Genomic DNA, 19,576 nt, shown 5'->3' on the forward strand with positions numbered 1-19,576 from the left:
CAGGCAATATGAAGGATCAACAGAAGGAAGACACTAGAACATTAAGAGGGATCAGGAAATGTTTCCCATAGATGATAGGATTTTAATTGAGTGTTAAAAAAAAAAAGAGGGAAATCTAGAGGAAGAGATGAGGAGAGAGAATATTCCAGACATGGAAACAGTCGATGCAAATGTCTACAGTTGGAGTATCTTGTTCAAGAACCAGCAGGTTCGTCAGAAACCTTTCTTTTCCTCCTTGTTAGCTAAAAGAAGGGTAAGTAATACAAGAAAAATTTTATGGAGAAGGGGAAAAAGACCACGGGGCAATCATAGGCCCTAATCCCCTGGTTCACTTTGCTGGGGTAAGGGTGGAGGTGGTCATTAAATGTAGAGGGAGAAGCAAAGAAAGAGGAGATGAGGGAGAACCAAAAACCAGTGATCTGATTTCAAAATATACAAGGATTGGCAAAGTTTACAGGATCATCCCAGAAACCACATTATCTTATCAATATTATAGCATTTCAGAAATGTACAGCCTGCACAACAGTACAGCTCAACCAGCCCAATTTTCTCATTTTGGAGATAAGAAAATTAAGGCTCACTTAGGGAACACAGTTGAAGAGTTTGGACTATAACTCAGTTCTGAATCCTAGTTCAAGGCATTTTGCTTTCTACAACTGTAGCTGGTGAGTGACCCAGCTGAGGGTATTGATTGATACTGGGGGAAGGGAGGGAGGAAGAAGGGATAGTCATTGGAGGAATCTGTCTTGATCATGAGCTACATTTCCCTAAGCCCAACCAGCCAATGACAGCTGGGGACACCCATTTCTCTCCCAAAAGGTCAATCCAATAGAATATATGTCTGCATTCAGGTCAAATGATGGCTAGTTCATCACCAGTCTTCCACTCAGCTTCTCTAATGGCTTCATACCTCTCTGAGTGTCTCCCCCAACCCTCAGATTAATATGCTAAATCAAAGCAGCCAGGGTAGCTAGATCATCACAAATGATAAACAATGCCAAAAGCAATTAAGAGGCTACAGGGATAGAATCTTTTATTTTGCCTTCTTCTAACTATATGCTTACACTTAAAATGCTACCTGATTATAGGAGAATAGTGTAACTATATGAAACTCACAGATTATGAGACCTTTTCTTAGCTAATATTGCAGTCACAACAAAACCAATATTTCTTCAGTTATTTAAGGGTTACAAAGTGCTTTCCTCACAATGACTTTGTGATGAAGTAATGTAAGTATTATTAGTTCCATTTTATAGATGTAGAAACCAAGGATCAGAGAAGGGAAGTGATTCATCCAAGGCAACATGGATAATTAGTAGCAGATACAGAATTTGGACCCAGGTCTGTGACTCCAAACACTGCTCTGATATCTGCTTTTCTATGTGCCAGGCACTGTGCAAAGGGTTAGAAATAAAAACAGAGACAGAATCTATTCTCAATAAGCTTATACTTTAATGGAAGCAATATGTCTGGTCATGTAATAAGACTAATACCTACCCCTGCTTCCTTCTCCCTACAGCATGGCTTAGGCACATTCCTCCTCCCACCACTGGATGGGGTCAGTTTTCTCTAAAAGATGACAAAGATTTCATTGTTATGGGCCAGAACTCTATACTTGAAACAAGGATGCTTACAAGGTGTTAAGTCAGTGGGATTGATAAGACAATGGTTATCTAGTTTAGCATGGTGATTAATAGTTCTCTAGTTCAGTACATGAATTTAATACTTCATATAGTTCTACAAGATTAACACCTATTCTACAAGATTCACACCTATGATGATGTAATTATAATAGAGTACATAGGAAACCAATAAGGACAGGGGGAGGGGGAGAGAGAGAGAGAAGAAGAAGAAGAAGAAGAAGAAGAAGAAGAAGAAGAAGAAGAAGAAGAAGAAGAAGAAGAAGAAGAAGAAGAAGAACAACAACAACAACAACAACAACAACAACAACAACAACAACAACAACAAGAAGAACAAGAAGAAGAAGAACAAGAAGAAGAACAAGAAGAAGAAGAAGAACAACAAGAAGAAGAAGAACAACAAGAAGAAGAAGAACAACAAGAAGAAGAAGAAAAGAGAAGAGAAGAGGAGGAGGAGGAGGAGGAAGAGGAAGAGGAGGAGAGAGGAAGAGTGGAAGAAGAAAGAGAAGGGGAGAGGGAGATGGAGAGAGAGGGAGGGGGGAGAAAAAGGAAGAGAGAGGGAGAAGGAAGAGGGGGAGGGGGAAGAGGGGGAAATTCCATCTTTGGTCAGGCTCCTAGTTCAGACTCAGAAGGGCCAGAGACAGACTCGGAGAAGACAGAAGACAGGAGCACAAGCTCTAGGATTGAGAGAGACTTCAAGACAGAGACCATTGTGGTGGTAATGGTCCTCCTGCTTCCTCCACAGAAACCAAGACATACTCCAGAAGACCTCAAGAAAGCTAGCCTGGGCCCCAAGCAAGGAAACTAGACTGTGAAGGAGATAATAAAGAATCTGGACTTTATCCCTGGCTATTCTTGTGGTGATTACTCTGCTGAAATGAAGGCTGGTCCAGAGATCTCCAGAAAATCAACCAGAACACTACATTCCATGTCCTCATAGGTCTCTGCCTCTCCTGAAGCAGCTTTCTATTAGACGCTGGCTTCCTGATGACCTAAAGGTATATATAAGTCCCACACAGGAAGAATCTGGCCCTTTGGATTTAATAGATGTAAGAAGACTACAGAGTGACCACATCCTGCCCTGCTGAACAGACACATTTGCAAACAGGAAAATAATGGAGCCATATCTATAGAACCTAAGTGCTACTGGATTCTTGTAGTTTGTCCTTGCTTCTTCAGGGGCTAAGTAAATCTCCTTTTGGTAACTTAAATAACTTAGGAGGACCTCATTTCATCCCAGCATGGAACCTGAACTGACTGAGTTCAGGCATTATGCCCGCTCCCAGCACTGATGAAGCAGAATCAGTTCTGTGCTGGGAGGTCTAGTCCTGGCTTAGCCATTTATGAGTTGGGTGGTCTGGGCCAAGTAATCCAACCTCTTGGGCTTCAGTTTTTTCATTCGCAAAATTACACATATTAATAATGTATATTGCCTACTTCATAGGATTGTTATAAGGATTAAAAGAGAAGAAGCAGATGATTAAATGTGCTGGGGAGGGACAGAGATGCAACTTAAAAGCTTTCAAATCATAGAATTTCAAATTAGAAGGAATCTTGGCCATCCCCTAGTTCATCAGCTTTGGTTAGGAGAGGACTGAATAAAAAGGCTTGGGAATCACTGATTCAACTGACAATATCAATAATCAAGATGGGATAGAAGAAGAGAAAGATCTTTGAGAGATATCTATGATTATTATGTCTGATCTACCAGTTAGAGCTACCATCTCTACTGGATGAATATTTACCCAAGGAGACTGAAAAGAAGCAGTCATTTGGGTAGGAGGAGAAATAGGAGAGAGAACAAAAATCTAGAGAGGAGAGATATCCAGGAGAAGATAATTGATTGTTTGTATCAAAAGCTTCAGTCATTGTTACATTTAGTAACTGATTTTAAAGGTGTTACCGACTCTTTGAGTCGAATAGTAATGGGGAAAAACTCCATTACTTCGAATGGGCTATGCTAATAAATATTATCCAATTACAGGTGTAGATACTGAATCTTAGAGAGGTAAAATAACCTGGCCAATTCTACATAACTGGTTAATGGTAGAACGAAGACCAGAACTCCAGTTTTCCAATTCCAAATCTAGGACTCTCTCCTGAACATTAGTTTCAGACCTGTTATTATCTAGTAGGTGTGATATTGAATAAAAATGTTTCCCATTTCTGAGCCTCAGTTTCCTTCTCTGTGAAGTAAGGAAATAATACTAGCATCACTAGACAATTTCTAAGGTCCCTTAGTAGTATACCAGAATCAATTACAGAACCAGTTACAAATTGTCTACACATGATCTGTCTCTCTAAGGCAATTTTGTTATGTCATCACCACTTTACAACAGAATCCAATTTTCTAGCCCCTTCCAGTTGAAAAATTCTATCAGTTAAGCACACCTATGTCTATTTATAAGAGCTGGGCTCATTAGCCAATCCCCTATGAAAACAATAAGACATAAAAAAGAAATTCAAAATGAGTCACAAACAGGAATTTTATTACCATCATATTAAATTTATTATGGACTTTTAAAAAACAAACAAAAATTCATATTTTAATGAAATCATCTTTTTTATTTTTATATATTATGTGTTTAGAGTTCTGACAATTGCTAAATTCAAAATTTTAAAGGAAATTTTTAAAAATCAGTTGGCATAAAATTTCAATGTACAAAAAAAAAACTCCTGAATGATGATCTTTTTGCAATCAAATCAGTAAATACTTATCAAGTGTCTATCATGTGCCAGACACTGTGCTAGGTATGAGGGATACAAATACAGAAAATGAAAACAACTCTTATTTGCAATGAACTTACATTACATTTGGGGGTGAATGGGAGAGAGACAAACATATATAAATATACACAGCATAAATAAAAAATTAGAAAATAGAAAATATATGCAAAGTAGTTGTATTTTGGAAATAGAAATAGAATGTACTATAGAAGATACTTTGGAAAAGAAGTCACTAGTAGTTGATGGAGGAGGAGAATTAGGAAAGGCTTCATGCAGAAAATGATGCTTGAACTGCATCTTAAGGGGAAGAGTAGGATTCTATAAAATGGAGGTTTACAGCTAAGTGAAGAGAATGCCCAGTCTGGAGTCAGGAAGATCTAAGTTCATTCAGATCTGCCTTCAGACACTTACTGTATGACCCTGGGCAAGTCAATTAACCCTGTTTGCCTCAGTTTCCTCATATGTAAAATAAGCTGGAAAAAGAAATGGCAAACTATTCTAATGTCTTTGCTAAGAAAACTACAAATGGAGTCATGAAGAATCAGACAACTTTGAACAACAACAAAAAAGGAATGCATTCCAGAAATGGGGGTAAGAGGAAAAGGGAGACAGGGAAAGAAAACCAGTGAAAAATATGGGGGAAAAAATTGGGGTCAAATTGTGTAGGGGTTTAAAAGTTATCCAGAGGTTACATTTTATGCTAGAGGTAATAATAAGCCACCGGGATTGGTTTAATAAGGGAATCAAAAGATTGTATCTAAGAGTCAGGAAAATTGCTTGGGCAGTATTAGGTAGAATAGACTAGACTGATGTTAGGAAAGCATTCCTAGAATATGATATAATTCCTTCATACAACAACTATCACAAAAAGTAACAGAACAAAAAATGGCTGTTCCCATTCAACATCTCTTTTTCTGTTTAATCCTTTTCTTATTTCAACGGGCAGGTACCATCTTTCCTACTGTCACATAGGATTGTCATAAATCTACAAGTGGTAGTTCCCTTAGAAACCATCTGGTCTAACCCCTGCATTCACTGATGAGGAAAATGAAGACCAGAGAAAGGTTAAATGATTTGTCTACAGTCACACCTGTAGCAGTAAATTGTAGACCTGGGATTCAAATCCAAATCTTCATCTCCAAGACTACCTTCACACAAGCACCTAGGAACCCAGCTTCTCCTGGTGACATCTGAGTGGGAAAGTATCCAGGAGATTATTCGCACACACACACACACACACACACACACACCCATGTCCTTTCCAGGTCCCCTCCCCCATCTTGCACACTAACAATTTGGCAACTACACTGCTGGGACAAGAACAATATGCCAAGCAGCTGGTGGCACAGAACTCTGATTTATTAAAGGGAGTCACTGGGATTGCAGCCAAGCTTTCCCTCCTTCCAGAGGGAGTGTGAGTGCCCAGCTGTCACTAACTAAACTCGTGCTCTCAGCCATGTCCAAGCTTACAGGTAGGTGAAATAGATGGCCACCTACAATGTATAATCCTGAAAAATCTCTTGCCTCATTCTGAGCCGATTCCACCCCAAAGTATTTCACTTAGCAAGCACCCATGCCTAGAATTCTACCATTGGAAACTTCTTTCTCTTGGAGTAAAATATTATCCCTGTTCAACTTTAGATACCTCTAGGAGGGGTAGCATATTAAGTCACAGTGATTTCCACTTCAATGTAAATCAATTGATCATATTCTTAGAAAAAGAAGGAGAAGGACTTCCAATAGTTGGGCAGGAAATCATAATTTGGAAAAGTTAGTCTTATTGGAGGGAGATTTATAAAAGTTCTACTTGAGTAGAGTGCTTAATCCAGAAGGGAGATCTGTGTAGGTGAGGGACAAGGATGTAAATGGGGAAAATTCCATGATGTGTGAGAATTTACTTCAACAAACATTTATTAAATGCTGACTATGTGCAAAACACTGAAGGACAGTGAAAAAGATGGTCATGGGAAGGTCCCAAATAATAAGAATAATAGTTTTTATGCAATGTTTCATGCCAAATTGACATCCTCTAAAAAGGGAAGAGAAATTCCTGTCCTCGAGGAGCTTATGATATAAAAGAGGGGAAAACACATGTAGGGGAATGGTGATCAGGAAATGATACTTTTGTTAGAAAAGTTGCAGGGATGATGAATATAGTTGTGGGGGAGTAGATTGATTTGATGGAAGATGAGGGAGAATATGCATTTACTGACAAAGCAAATGTGAGAAGATTATTAGGGAGTAAAATGAAGCATAACTGAAACTTGCCTAACTATAGCAGACGCCAGAGGCACTGACTAAGAAGTACAGTAGGGACCTAGAACAGAAGTCTCAGAGATTTCATGGTTGCTGGGAACTAAAGTGAAATATGGCTGAAGAGGGACTGGAAAAAGTCTTTCACAATCTGACTTTGATCAGAAATTTTTCCAGATGAGAGTCATATAGCTATATTAATATGGTAACATAACATATGATGATAATAATCATCACACATTATTCCATTCTTGTCTAACAAACTTGCTATTTATTCCTTGCACACTCATATTGGTCTCCTGTCTCTGTGTCTCTATTTAGACTGACTCACAGCCCAAGAGTATTTTCCTTCTCCCCTCTATCTCCCAAATTATCTTCAAAACACAGATCAAGCCTATATCCTATGTGAAATCTTTAGTGATTTCTGCCCCACCCTATCAATGCTCTCTTGCTGACTACAAATTATTTTATATTTACTCTATATTACACACACAAACACACATACACTATTTATTTATTTGTTTGTTTGTTTCTGTATATATGTTGTTCCCCTTACCCAGGAGAATGTAAACTTCTGAGATGAGGTACTTTGTATGCCCAGAGAATTTAACTAAATTGGTTTACAAAGTACTTTATTTATAGCAACAATTCTCTTTCCATTATGTACTTGTAGCTAGTAGAAGCAGCCCAGATGAGCAGTGTGCTGATTGGAGGGATGGGTAGAATATAACTGAGAGAAGAGAAAAGGATGGCCAAGGAAGGAATCTATCTTGATCATGAATCACATTTCCTTTAGAGCAAAGCAACCAGTAAAGGTATCTTTATTTATTTTTTTATTTTGATAATAGCTTTTTATTTTCAAAATACATGCAAAAATAGTTTTAAACAGTCACTCTTGCAAAACCTTGTGTTCCTAATGTTCTTCCTCTCTTCCCTGTATCCTCCTTCCTTCGATAGCAAATAATTCAATGTAGGTTAAACATGTACAATTCTTCTAAACATATTTCCACACTTACCATGCTGCACAAGAAAAATCAAATCAAAAAGGGGAAAAATGAGAAAGAAAAAAGCAAGCAAAACAACCACAAAAAAGGTTAAAATATTATGCTATGAGCCACATATTCAGTCCCCATAGTCCTCTTTCTGGATGCAGATGGCTCTCTCCATCACAAGTCTAATGAAATTGGCCTGAATCACCTCACTGTCATCAGTATATAGAGAATTGACTCTAAGTTATAAGAAATCAAGCCATTCTCCAATTGATAAATGGTCAAAGGATACAAACAGACAGTTTTCAGATGATGAAATTGAAACTATTTCTACTCATATGAAAGAGTGTTCCAAATCACTATTGATCAGAGAAATGCAAATTAAGACAACTCTGAGATACCACTATACACCTGTCAGATTGGCTAAGATGGCAGGAAAAGATAATGATGAATGTTGAAGGGGATGCAGGAAAACTGGGACACTGATGCATTGTTGGTGGAGTTGTGAATGGATCCAACCATTCTGGAGAGCGATTTGGAACTATGCTCAAAAAATTATCAAACTGTGCATATCCTTTGACCCAGCAGTGTTACTACTGGGTTTCTATCCCAAAGAGATACTAAAGAAGGGAAAGGGACCTGTATGTGCAAAAATATTTGTGGCAGCCCTTTTTGTAGTGGCTAAAAACTGAAAATGAATGGATGCCCATCAATTGGAGAATGGTTGGGTAAATTGTGGTATATGAATGTTATGGAATATTATTGTTCTGTAAGAGATGATCAGCAGGATGAATACAGAGAGGCTTGGAGAGACTTACATGAATTGATGCTAAGTGAAATGAGCAGAACCAGGAGATCATTATACATTTCAACAATGATACTGTGTGAGGATCAATTCTGATGGAAGTGGATTTCTTCGGCAATGAGAAGATCCAATTCAGTTCCAATTGATCAATGACAGACAGAAGTAGCTAAACCCAGAGAAAGAACACTGGGAAATGAATGTGGACTACTTGCATTTTTGTTTTTCTTCCCAGATTATTTTTATCTTTCTGAATTCAATTCTTCTTGTGCAACAAGAGAACTGTACATATATATACATTTATTGTATTTGAGGTATACTTTAACATGCATAAGACTGCCTGCCATCTAGGGGAGGGGGTAGAAGAAAGGAAGGGAAAAGTTGGAACAGAAGTGATTGCAAGGGATAATGTTGAAAAATTACCCATGCATATGTTCTGCCAATAAAAAGCTATAATTAAAAAAAGAAAAAAGTCATCAGAACTGATCATCATATAATTTTGCTATTGCTGTATACAATATTCTCTTAGTCCTACTCATTTCACTTAGCATCACTTCATGTAAATCTCTCTATGCCTTTCTGAAATCATCCTGCTGATTGTCTCTTATAGAACAGTAATATTCCATAACATTCATATACCATAACTTATTCAGCCATTTCCCAACTGATGGGCATCCACTAAGTTTCTAGTTCCTTGCTACTACAAAAAGGACTGCTACAAACATTTTTGCACATGTGGGTCCTTTTCCCTTTTTTATGATCTCTTTAGAATATAGACCTAATAGAGACATTGCAAGATCAAAGGACATGCACAGTTTTATAGTCTTTTGGGCATAGTTCCAAATTGCTCTCCAGAATGGTTGGATCATTTCACAACTCCATCAACAATGTATTAATGTCTCAGTTTTCTCACATCCCCTCCAACATTTATCATTTTCTTTTTCTGTCATCTTAGCCTATCTGAGAGGTTTGTGCACTTTGATTTCAATTATGTGGGGTCATACCAAACTTATTCCCATATTAGCCATGTTGATAAAGAAAACACAACTAAAAAGATTTTTTTAATATGCTTCGATCTGCATTCAGAATTTATCAGTTCTTTCTCAATCAAACTGAGACCCATTAAAAATCTTAGCTTAAAAAAGCCAAAGTCTCTTGTTGCTAGATAAGTAGTGGCAGGGTCAAGCATGGAACTTAAGTCTCTTGATTCTGAATTTAATATTGATCCCTCCACATTCACACCATATCCTGAAAAAGGGAATGGTGAATTAAGAGACTGCATCCAGGCAAACAGATCTATTGGTCTCTGATAAATGAGAGGAAATCAATCTCAGCCAATGGTCAAAAGAGTACTTCATATCAGAAGATCTGGGTTTGAGACCAAGTTCCAAAACTTGCTAAGCATGTAAACCTCAGAGTTACTTCTCTCTTTGAGATCTATTTCCTCTCACTACTTTACACAGATTATGCAAGAAAAGCATTTTTTAGACCTTAAAGTATTATAGAAATCAGGAATCTGAGTTCAAATCTGGCCTCAGACAATTAATATCTACTAGCTGTGTGACCCTAGACAAGTCACTTAACCTCAAGTGCCTCACACAGAAAAAGAAAGAAATGAGGAATCATTCTAGTTCCTGACCCACAATCACAAGGGCATCAATCAGCATGCATCTATTAAGTACTTGTATATGCCTGATATTGTTCCAGAAGTTGATACTGTGACAAAAATAAAATGGCTTCTACCCTCCAGTAACTTATATTCTGTCAGAGGTCATGTGCTGTTAAGCTCATTTTTCATAGTGGATATAATTGGCATAAACCCATTCTAATTCTCATCCCATTCTTGTCATGGCCAATAGCTATTAGATAACTAATTGGGTAAAGGTTGCAGAGCATGGACCAGAGAAGGATTTTAATTCTTTTGTTTTGTTTTTAATATTATGATAACTCACTCAGGGTTCAAACTATCTTGTCCCTGAGTGGATCAAACTATCATGTCAGCACCGAACCCATTACAGTTTTCAAAATGGTCTAAATTTGTGTCAATGTTTTTTTTTTCTAATGGCAATCCAGTAAAATAGAATGATAAGGTCAGAGGAACAAGAGACTTATAGATAAGGAATCCTAAGGAGAGCCTCAAACTAAGAGGTTTCTTAGAATATGTGAACTGAAAACAGACCAACCTTATTAGTTGATTAGAAGACAAAGAATCCCTATTTCACAAAGTAATGTACCTCAATCACTCAATAGAAAATGGAAGAGTTGGAGAGGAGGAAGGGAAGAGAGAGGGAAAGGGAAAAATAGTTTTCCTATAGCCTGATTAGCTAAAACTGTTGAATAAAGCAACAAAGAAGAGACAATTATTACCTCCTACCCATTCAATAACATTATAGGAAAAGTTACAACAAATTCCACCAGTAAGATCAGTTCTTCCTTTAGCTTCTTTCTGACTAATAGGTAGCAACAGCCAAAGGGCTTCAGCAAAATGCCATCATGCCTGTCAGGTTTGAACAAAGCAAATAATGTGCATCATCAAGCATAATGCCTGGCACATAGCAGCAGACACTTAACAAATGCTTTTTCATTTATTCATTAAGCATTTATGGAGACGTAAATTTTCAAAGCACTTTTCCATCAATTATTCCATTTGATTCTAACTATACACCTGTGAGGTAGGTAGGTATGGCAAATATTAATAAACCCTTTTACAAGAAAGGAAATTATGACCCAGAGGAGTTAAATTATTTGCCCAAAGTTACACAGAAAATTAATAGCAGAGACAGAACTAGAAAAGACCTATTGGAACACATGGTTTCTCATTCAACAAACATGTATTAAGCACCTACCTGCCATGTGCAAGTTACTGTGTTGAGTGCTGAAAACATAAAGGTGAAAGCAATAATAATAATTATTATTATATTATCATTATATAGCTCTTTGAGGCTTGCAAAACACTTTGTAAAAATGATCTAATTTTATCCTCCTCAGTACCCTGGGAGATAATTGTCATTATTATCTTTGTTTTACATAAAAGGAAACTGAGGAAAACAGAAATTAAATGATTTATCCAGAGTCACAATCTAGTAAGTCTTGGAGGCAAAATTTGAATTCAGGCCCTCCTGACTCTAGGTCTAGGATGCTATCTTCTGAGCCACCTAGCTGCCTAATGATAGATATTTTTGAAGGTAGGCAGCACAGTGGAGAGAATAATAGGCCTGAATTCAGAAAGATTCATCTTCCTGGGTTCAAATCCAGTCTCAGACACTTAATAGCTGTGTGATCCTGGGCAAGTCACTTAACTCTGATTGCCTCAGTTTCCTCATCTGTAAAAGCAGTTGGAGAAGTAAATAGCAAACCAATCTGATATCTTTGCCAAGAAAACCCCAAATATGGTCATAAAGAGCTGGACATGAATGAAATTATTAAACAACAAGTTGGACTTGGAATGAAGAAGACTTGATCTTATCAAGACACTTACATCAGACACTTACTAGTTGGTGATTCTGGGCAAGTCATTTAATCTGTCATCTTCAGTTTCCTCTATTATTTCCTCCTCTAAAACTGGGGAGAATAATGGCCCCTACCTTCCAGAATTATGCAAGGACCAAATGAGAAAATAAATGTAAAGGGCTTTGCTAACTTCAAAGTACTATATCAAAATTGACTGTCTTTAGATATTAGGTTTGCCTTAGAAAGGTTACTTTGATAGCTGTATAGAGGATGAATTCAAAAATCCGAGGGATTGGGATTTAAGAGATTATGATAGTTCAGATGAAAGTAGTATGAGTCACTGCTATCATTGAGCTACACAGTTAAATACTTATAAGCAGAGATGAGATGAGAGGCAGGGGTCCTCAAACTTTTCAAATAGAGGGCTAGTTCACTGTCCCTCAGACTGTTGGAGGGCCAGACTATAGTAAAAACAAAAACTTTGTTTTGTGGGCCTTTAAATAAAGAAACTTCATAGCCCTGGGTGAAGGGGATCAACGTCCTCAGCTGCCACATCTGGCCCGTGGGCAGTAGTTTGAGGACCCCTGGAAAAGGCAAGGTGGGCTACAAGTACATACATAGTACAGAGCAAAAAAGAATGAAAGATCACTCTCCACAAAAATGCATGGTTTTTTAATGCCAGAAAGAGGGCTTTTACTATTTAATAAGTCAACATACTTTGCTATAAGAAAAGTATAAAGGCTCAATAAAGAGTAACATGCCCAGGAAAGAATTTCCTAACCAAGCCTGAGTCCAGAATTAGCTCTAATGATGTGTATTCAGTTCCACAAGTATTTTTAAATGCCTACGTTCAATTAACTATACTCTGTTTCCCTGGGACAGGCATCGAGATATATTGAGATCTTCGTAGTGCATCCATATACATCATAACCAAATCCTCACCAGGTTCAAAGAGTTTTTTAAAAATCACATACTTCTTTTCCCCTACTCTGGATTACGGCTTTCAACTCCCCTAGGCCAGTGACTATTTGCAAGGCTAGTCAAAAGATATTTTCATCACTAGATTTTAAAATGTGGGTGATTAAATAAGTCATTTTTGTTAAACTCCAGTGCCTTTGGCTAAACACATTAATATAAATGATTAAAAATAGCTAATCTCCTAATGAGCTGAGAATTTTGCATTGATTCAGTAATTACAAAGCATATTGCAAAATCAATGCCAGATACTCTTGCAATTCCTATTGATTGGCTGCCTCCTATAAAACTATGCTTAACAGAGGCAACATATTTAAAAAACTAAATGTGAGCTCAGTTTAACACATTCCATGACCATTTCTAGGCTTGAAGTTCATACCTAGAACCCATATTTGTTGAAGCGCTTGGTCTGTTACAGGCCTTGAATGCTATTTCCAATTTTAGTTCTGCCTTCAGAAGCTATAGTTAATGAAACATAAGATTATTACTCCCTCGTGCATTGAAGTTTTCAGGCCTTTAAACAATAATTAATTAGGATTATGTGACAAGAGGAGAATTTCCACTAGGAACAGAAAACTAATAGTATCTCTTAACAAATGATGCTGAAACTCTTATTGACTCAATTTAACGTGTCCAATCTTTCCAAAGAGACTACCCTGGTGGTAATTATTGGCTTTAAATACTTTTTACCATGGAAATAATTTCGTTTAAGACTGAAACTTCTCAATTAGAGATTCTATCCACTCCACCCTTAGTCTAGCTGACTCTGGACTCAATCAGCAGTAAGATCCACCCCTGTATCTGTGACTTTATTCTAGTGACTGTCAGCATCTAAGAAGCTGAGGCTGCCCACATACAGAAAGCAGGCTAGAACAATAGGCAGACCAGCGAGGTGCTGGAGCAAGCTAAAAGAGGTCTATAAGAACCAAATATTAAAGTTACAGTATGAACCTTTATACCTTGGAAATCAGTAAATGCTACAAAGCAAGGCTTGATTTGTCATTTGTGGATCTTTAGACTTAAGAAAGTGATAGAGAAAATGTTAATAATGCAAATTAAATCTAAAAGTATTTCCTCCATAGTTCGTTTTTTAAAGAGAACCTTTTGTTATCCATAGCCTAGAATTAAAGTGTATTAATCCTATAGTTGTCACTACTCCTAGGAGCTCTCTAAGTTCTCAGCCTTACTATTTCTGGTCTGCTTAGATTTCCCCCCATTGACTATAAGTTACTTAAGTAAGTTATTGGCTAGGTTTGTGGAACTTTCCTCTGGGGCCAGATCCTCAGTTCCCAAGAACACAAGTGTAGGACACATCTCCCCTATGTAAAATGAAACCGGCTGACCCCAAATGAGATACATAAAGTTATCATTTGGTCACTGGAAGAAAGAATAATACTCATTGTAGAATAATAAAGATCTGTAGAACAGAGATCATGTTCCTATAAGAATGTCCTTCTTGAAAATCACCCCAGACTTCTATATCCTTTATCAAGATAATAAAAGCAGTTGATTAGATCATCATCATGAAAGGAATCTCTGATGCTAGCCAATATAGGCCCAGGGTAACAGCTTCCAATTGGAGCAGCACTTCTAGCAACACTGGCGTTCATGACTGCTCTTCCCCTGCAATGTCTCTGAACCATCATTCTTTCCCAATCTAGTAACTTTAACAACCATCTTCATGGACTATAATACTGAGGTGGGCATGACATTTAACCAATCGTAGTTTTCTTTATCTCCTGCCAAAAATTTGTGTCCTGCAGCCCAAAGTTCAATTCCCTATTGACTACAATGATGAATTCATACCACTGGTACCTAAAAAAGAGGGTTCTTATCCTTGCCATAGTTTCTCTATTGAGATCTGGCACACAGCTGGAGCCCACTCTGTGTTATGTATGCCTGCTGCCAAGCACTGTACTCAAGGGACCAAAAATCAGAAATAAGCTCAGCTGGTACAATTCAGATAGGCAGCTTGAGAATGGGGTTTGGAACATGACTTCATCATCACTTACCTCCCCAATTCTGGTGCATGCTGTGTGTGGACTCTGGAGCAGCACAAACCATAAATCTGGCTGACACAGACACTTGTGAACACACTAGTTCACCACAATGACAACACAATGGAGAAAGGCCAGGACTAAATTAAGTGCTATAACTATATCATTCCTTGAAATTAGTCTTAACCAGTCACCATGTAAATTCATCCAACATTCATTAAATAGCTACTATATGCAATATCCTGTGCTAGATGTTAGAGACACAAAGACAAAAATACACCAGCACCAGTTCTTACATGCATTTGATTCACTAGTTAAGTAAGTTGAGCGAGAGGGGAGGGCAGAAGGGGGAGAGAGAGAGAGAGAGAGAGAGAGAGAGAGAGAGAGAGAGAGAGGAGAAGAAGAAAAAGAAGAAGGAGGAGGAGGAGAAACAGGAGGAAGAGGAGGAGGAGGAGATGATGATGATGATGATGATGATGATGATGATGATGAAGACAAAGATGAAGAAGGAGGAGGAGGAGGAGACAAAGATGAAGATGGAGGAGGAGGAAGAGGAGAAGGAGGAGGAGGAGGAGAAGAGGGAGAAGGAGGAGGAGAAGAAGGAGGAAGAGGAGGAGAAGGAGGAGAAGAAGAAGGAGAAGAAGAAAGAGAAGAAAGAGAAGGAGAAGAAGAAGAAGAAGAAGAAGAAGAAGAAGAAGAAGAAGAAGAAGAAGAAGAAGAAGAAGACAGGACAAGAGGGAAGGGGAGAAAAGATACTGAAGTAAAAGAAGAAAGCATAACTTGCTAACTGAATCTCTCCACATACTTTATACCATATGTCTCTGTCACAGTGCCTATCATTCCCATGATCATCATCATCACTGAAGCACTGAAGGCCACAAAAATGTCCTAGGAAGAATTAAACATTAATCCATTATTAGTCATAAACATCTTGACATAGATTATTTATTCTGGCAACTAGGGTCACCTTTTAAGTAGAGGATACACCCTGAGAAAATGAGACATAGAAAAGTTAAGTTTTGATCAAAGGAATGGATAAAAGAGTTTTTAGCATATAGCTCATGAAAGAGTTTGTGGTGAGGATTTCCTTAAGGAAACTACTATGTGTATATATATACATAAATATATATTACAGAATAAATGTAAATTAAATACAAGGTAATTTGAGATAAAAGGCACTTAATAAATGCTTATGTTCCTCCTTACTTCTTAGCAATTGAGGGGATCAGGGAATGCTTCATGTAAAAAGTAGTACTTAGGCAGTGTTTTGAAAGGAGAGAAGTTTTATGAGGGAGAGATGGAGAGGGTTTGTATTCCAGGCACACAGGACACTTGGACAGAGGATATGAGAAATATAGTGTTGTAAATGAGATGCATAGATAAGGCCCCTTTGACTGAGTCATAGGAAACTGGAGGGAAAGTAATGTCCGATGAGGCTAAAAAGATAGGTTGGAGCCAAGCTTTAAAGGGCTTTTAAAGCTAAAGGAGCTTATATTTTATTCTAAAGGCAATAGGAAGCCATGTGAATTTATTGAGGACAAGAATGACATGTTCAGATCTTCACTTAAGGAAAATCACTTTGGCATCAGTGTGTAATAATGAAGTAGGGAGTGGCTTGAGGCAGGGAGATCAATTAGAAGACTATTGCAAGAATCTAAGTGAGAGGTGAAGAGAGTTTGAATGAGAGGCAACTGTTGAGTAGAGAGAATGAGATGTATTTGAGATGTGTGAGAAATGGTAAGATTTGGCAAGTGATTCCACATATAAGGTTACAAACTTAGAAGACTAGAAAGATGGTGTTTCCTTTGACAAAAATAGGAATGTTTGGAAGAGAAAAAAGTTTGGGAGGGGCACCAAGAAAGACAATTAGTTCTATTTGGGGCATGTTCAGTTTGAGATGTCTCCAGGACATTCCATTTGAGATGTCTAGTAGGCAATTGGGGATATAAAACTAAAACTGATAAGAAATGCAACAAAAAAATATCAAAATGGATGAGGTCTGGGGGTGAGGAAGTCCAGGGACCATTAAATGTCACAATTAAGAGATTATTGGTTGCTTTGAAAAGAGCCATTTCACAGTTGTATAACAAAGTCAGAAGCTATATTGCAAACAGTTAAGGAGTGAGTGAGAGAGAATGTCTAAACAGATTTTTTTTTCTTTTTGGATGAGAAAGGGAGGAAAAATATAGTGTGACAACTTAAGAGAAAGGAGAGATCTAATGATTTTAAATTTCAAGAGGATTTTGATATGTTTGAAGGCAATGGGAAAATATCCATCAGAAATGAAAAAATTCATGATTTGAGAGAACTATAGGACTATAAGAAATCTTCACAGAGGAAATGGCACCAGAATGAGTCTTGAAATAAAAAAAAGTGAATATTTTGCATTTTAGCCAACAGGAAATAGGGACTCAGTGGAGGTGTTTGAGCAATGGATTGACATGGCCCAATGAGATAGAGAAAGATATAAAGAAAGAGGCACAGAAAAAAAAAAAGACAGAGACAGAAGCAGAAAATCAAAGAGAGAGAGATGAGCTGATTGAAGTTGTAATCTGCTGGAGAAGAAAAGAGAAGATGGCATCAAGCGCACATGTAAAATTTTTGGTCTTAAAAAAGAGAATGGTTAACTTACCATCAGAGACTGGGAGAAATGAGCAAGGAGTAGGAGATGCTATCAATTGGTTTTGAGAAAAAGAAAAGGAGGAAAAGAAAGTGCCCACATCAAATGCCAGCTTGAGGGGAAAGGAGTATTATGTGGAATGTAACCAAACAGGAAAGAATAAAAGGACCAACTTGATTTAGTAAAAGCTCAGTTAAAGTTGTATAACATGAATTTATAATTTATCCAGCCAGCAGGTTGTCTGAGTTCCTTCAGTCCCATTCAATGGCATACCAATAGAAATGGAAAAGGCAGGTGATAGGATTAATTCAGGATTGAAGCCAGGTAAGAAATAAGCAATGAGAGGACAAGGCAGCAAGGCATTCAAGAGAAGAGGAAAGTGTAGGTTGAATTTCACAGTAACAGAGTCACAATATTTGAGAGGGAGTCAGAGCAAGGATGAGGGCCTGCTAAAGTACTGAAAGATAAAAGGATTTGAGCTTTCCATAAAGATGGTTTAGGAAAAGTGACACATATGGAGAGATGAAGAAATAGATTACAAGGAAGTTATGATCAGAAGGTCAGAATTTTTAATTAACAAAATATAATGTTTCTAGAGAATGGAGAGAAACAATGTGTAACCATCCCTGTGTGTTACTTAGGGGAAGTATGTCATAAGATTTAAGAAGGCTAAGGAATTGGGAGAGTAAGAATTTTGAATAAAGATCAACATGGTTGCAGGAGTCTCTTGGCATAAGGGTAAATGTTGGAGAGAAGGGAAGACCACTGTCTTCAGATGCTGACTTCCTTGAGAAAGAAGGAAGATCACCTTTCAGGCAGTAACCACAAGGCTACTACAATAGTTTAGGTGGGAAATGATAGATAGAAAATACAAGTATTATGGCAATATGTGTGGAGAAGAGACATATTTATAAAGATAGAAGTGACAAGACTTGGCAATGGATTGGATATAAGGAATGAGGATGAGAAATGGAAAGTAATATGTGTTGTAAGATTGGTAAGATGTCAGCAAATTAATTAAAGACTTTGGCACAATGACTCTGAATGAGGGGTGGGGAAGTGGTCAAGGACCATGTAGGGTCCTTTGATGTTAAATCAAAGAGACAAAGCACCATCTTGAAAGGGGGTATTAACACAAAGGCATTAACACTTCAACACTTTAAATAAGGTTTTTCCTTTACTGAGATAGATCATAGCTTCCTGGATCCTCACTGAATATTTTTTTATTATAGCTTTTTATTTCAAGATATATGCATGGGTAATTTTTCAGTATTGATAATTGCAAAATCTTTTGTTCCAATTTTTCCCCTCCTTCCCTCCACCCCCTCCCCCAGATGGCAGGTTGACCAATACATATTAAATATGTTAAAGTATAAGTTAAATACAATACATGTATACATGTCCACACAGTTATTTTGCTGTACAAAAAGAATTGGACTTTGAAATCTCACTGAATATTTTCACAAGTTGGGTGGCAAAAAGATAAATCTCCCCAGTAGAAAATAAGTTCCCCAAGGGTAAGGTCTATTTCATTTCTCCATTTGTATTCCCAGCACCTAGCATAGTTATTTAGCACACAGTAGGCATTCTAGATAAATGTTGAGTTGCCTTGGCAGTCACTTAAGTTTCTGGTGCCAAGCTTTCTTCCATTTAGCTAGGTTGGGCCTTAGAAATAGTTCATTGTGAAACCCTTACTGAAAGCTTTTCTAGCTCAGCCAGACCTGACAGAAAACCATAGGCACGGTTTTTTTTTAAATCACTGATTAAAAAAATAAGTAGGAATTCCACTTAAGAATGGGAAACAAAGTGTTAAGTTAAGCAAGAGTTGATAAGAGTTGGGGTTTGTCGAGAGAATATATCAATCATTGCTTAGGTGTTTGTCTTTCAAAATAGCTTTTTATTATATCTTATGATTCTTAGATTTAGAATTTCCAATCTGGGAGAGACTTCTTTGCAACCCTCTAATTTTATAGATTATAAAATTGTGACCCATAGACTTGTTTGTTAAAAAAAAAATTAGCCACCCTTGTAAAAAAATCAATACTATTATTTTAATAGACATTTATTATTAGTGTGCCTCTAGGCAAGAACCTCTTTTTGCCTCAGTTTCCTTAAGTATAGAA

Source organism: Sarcophilus harrisii, chromosome 1 (assembly GCF_902635505.1).
Source record: "Sarcophilus harrisii chromosome 1, mSarHar1.11, whole genome shotgun sequence".
Lineage (NCBI taxonomy): Eukaryota > Metazoa > Chordata > Mammalia > Dasyuromorphia > Dasyuridae > Sarcophilus > Sarcophilus harrisii.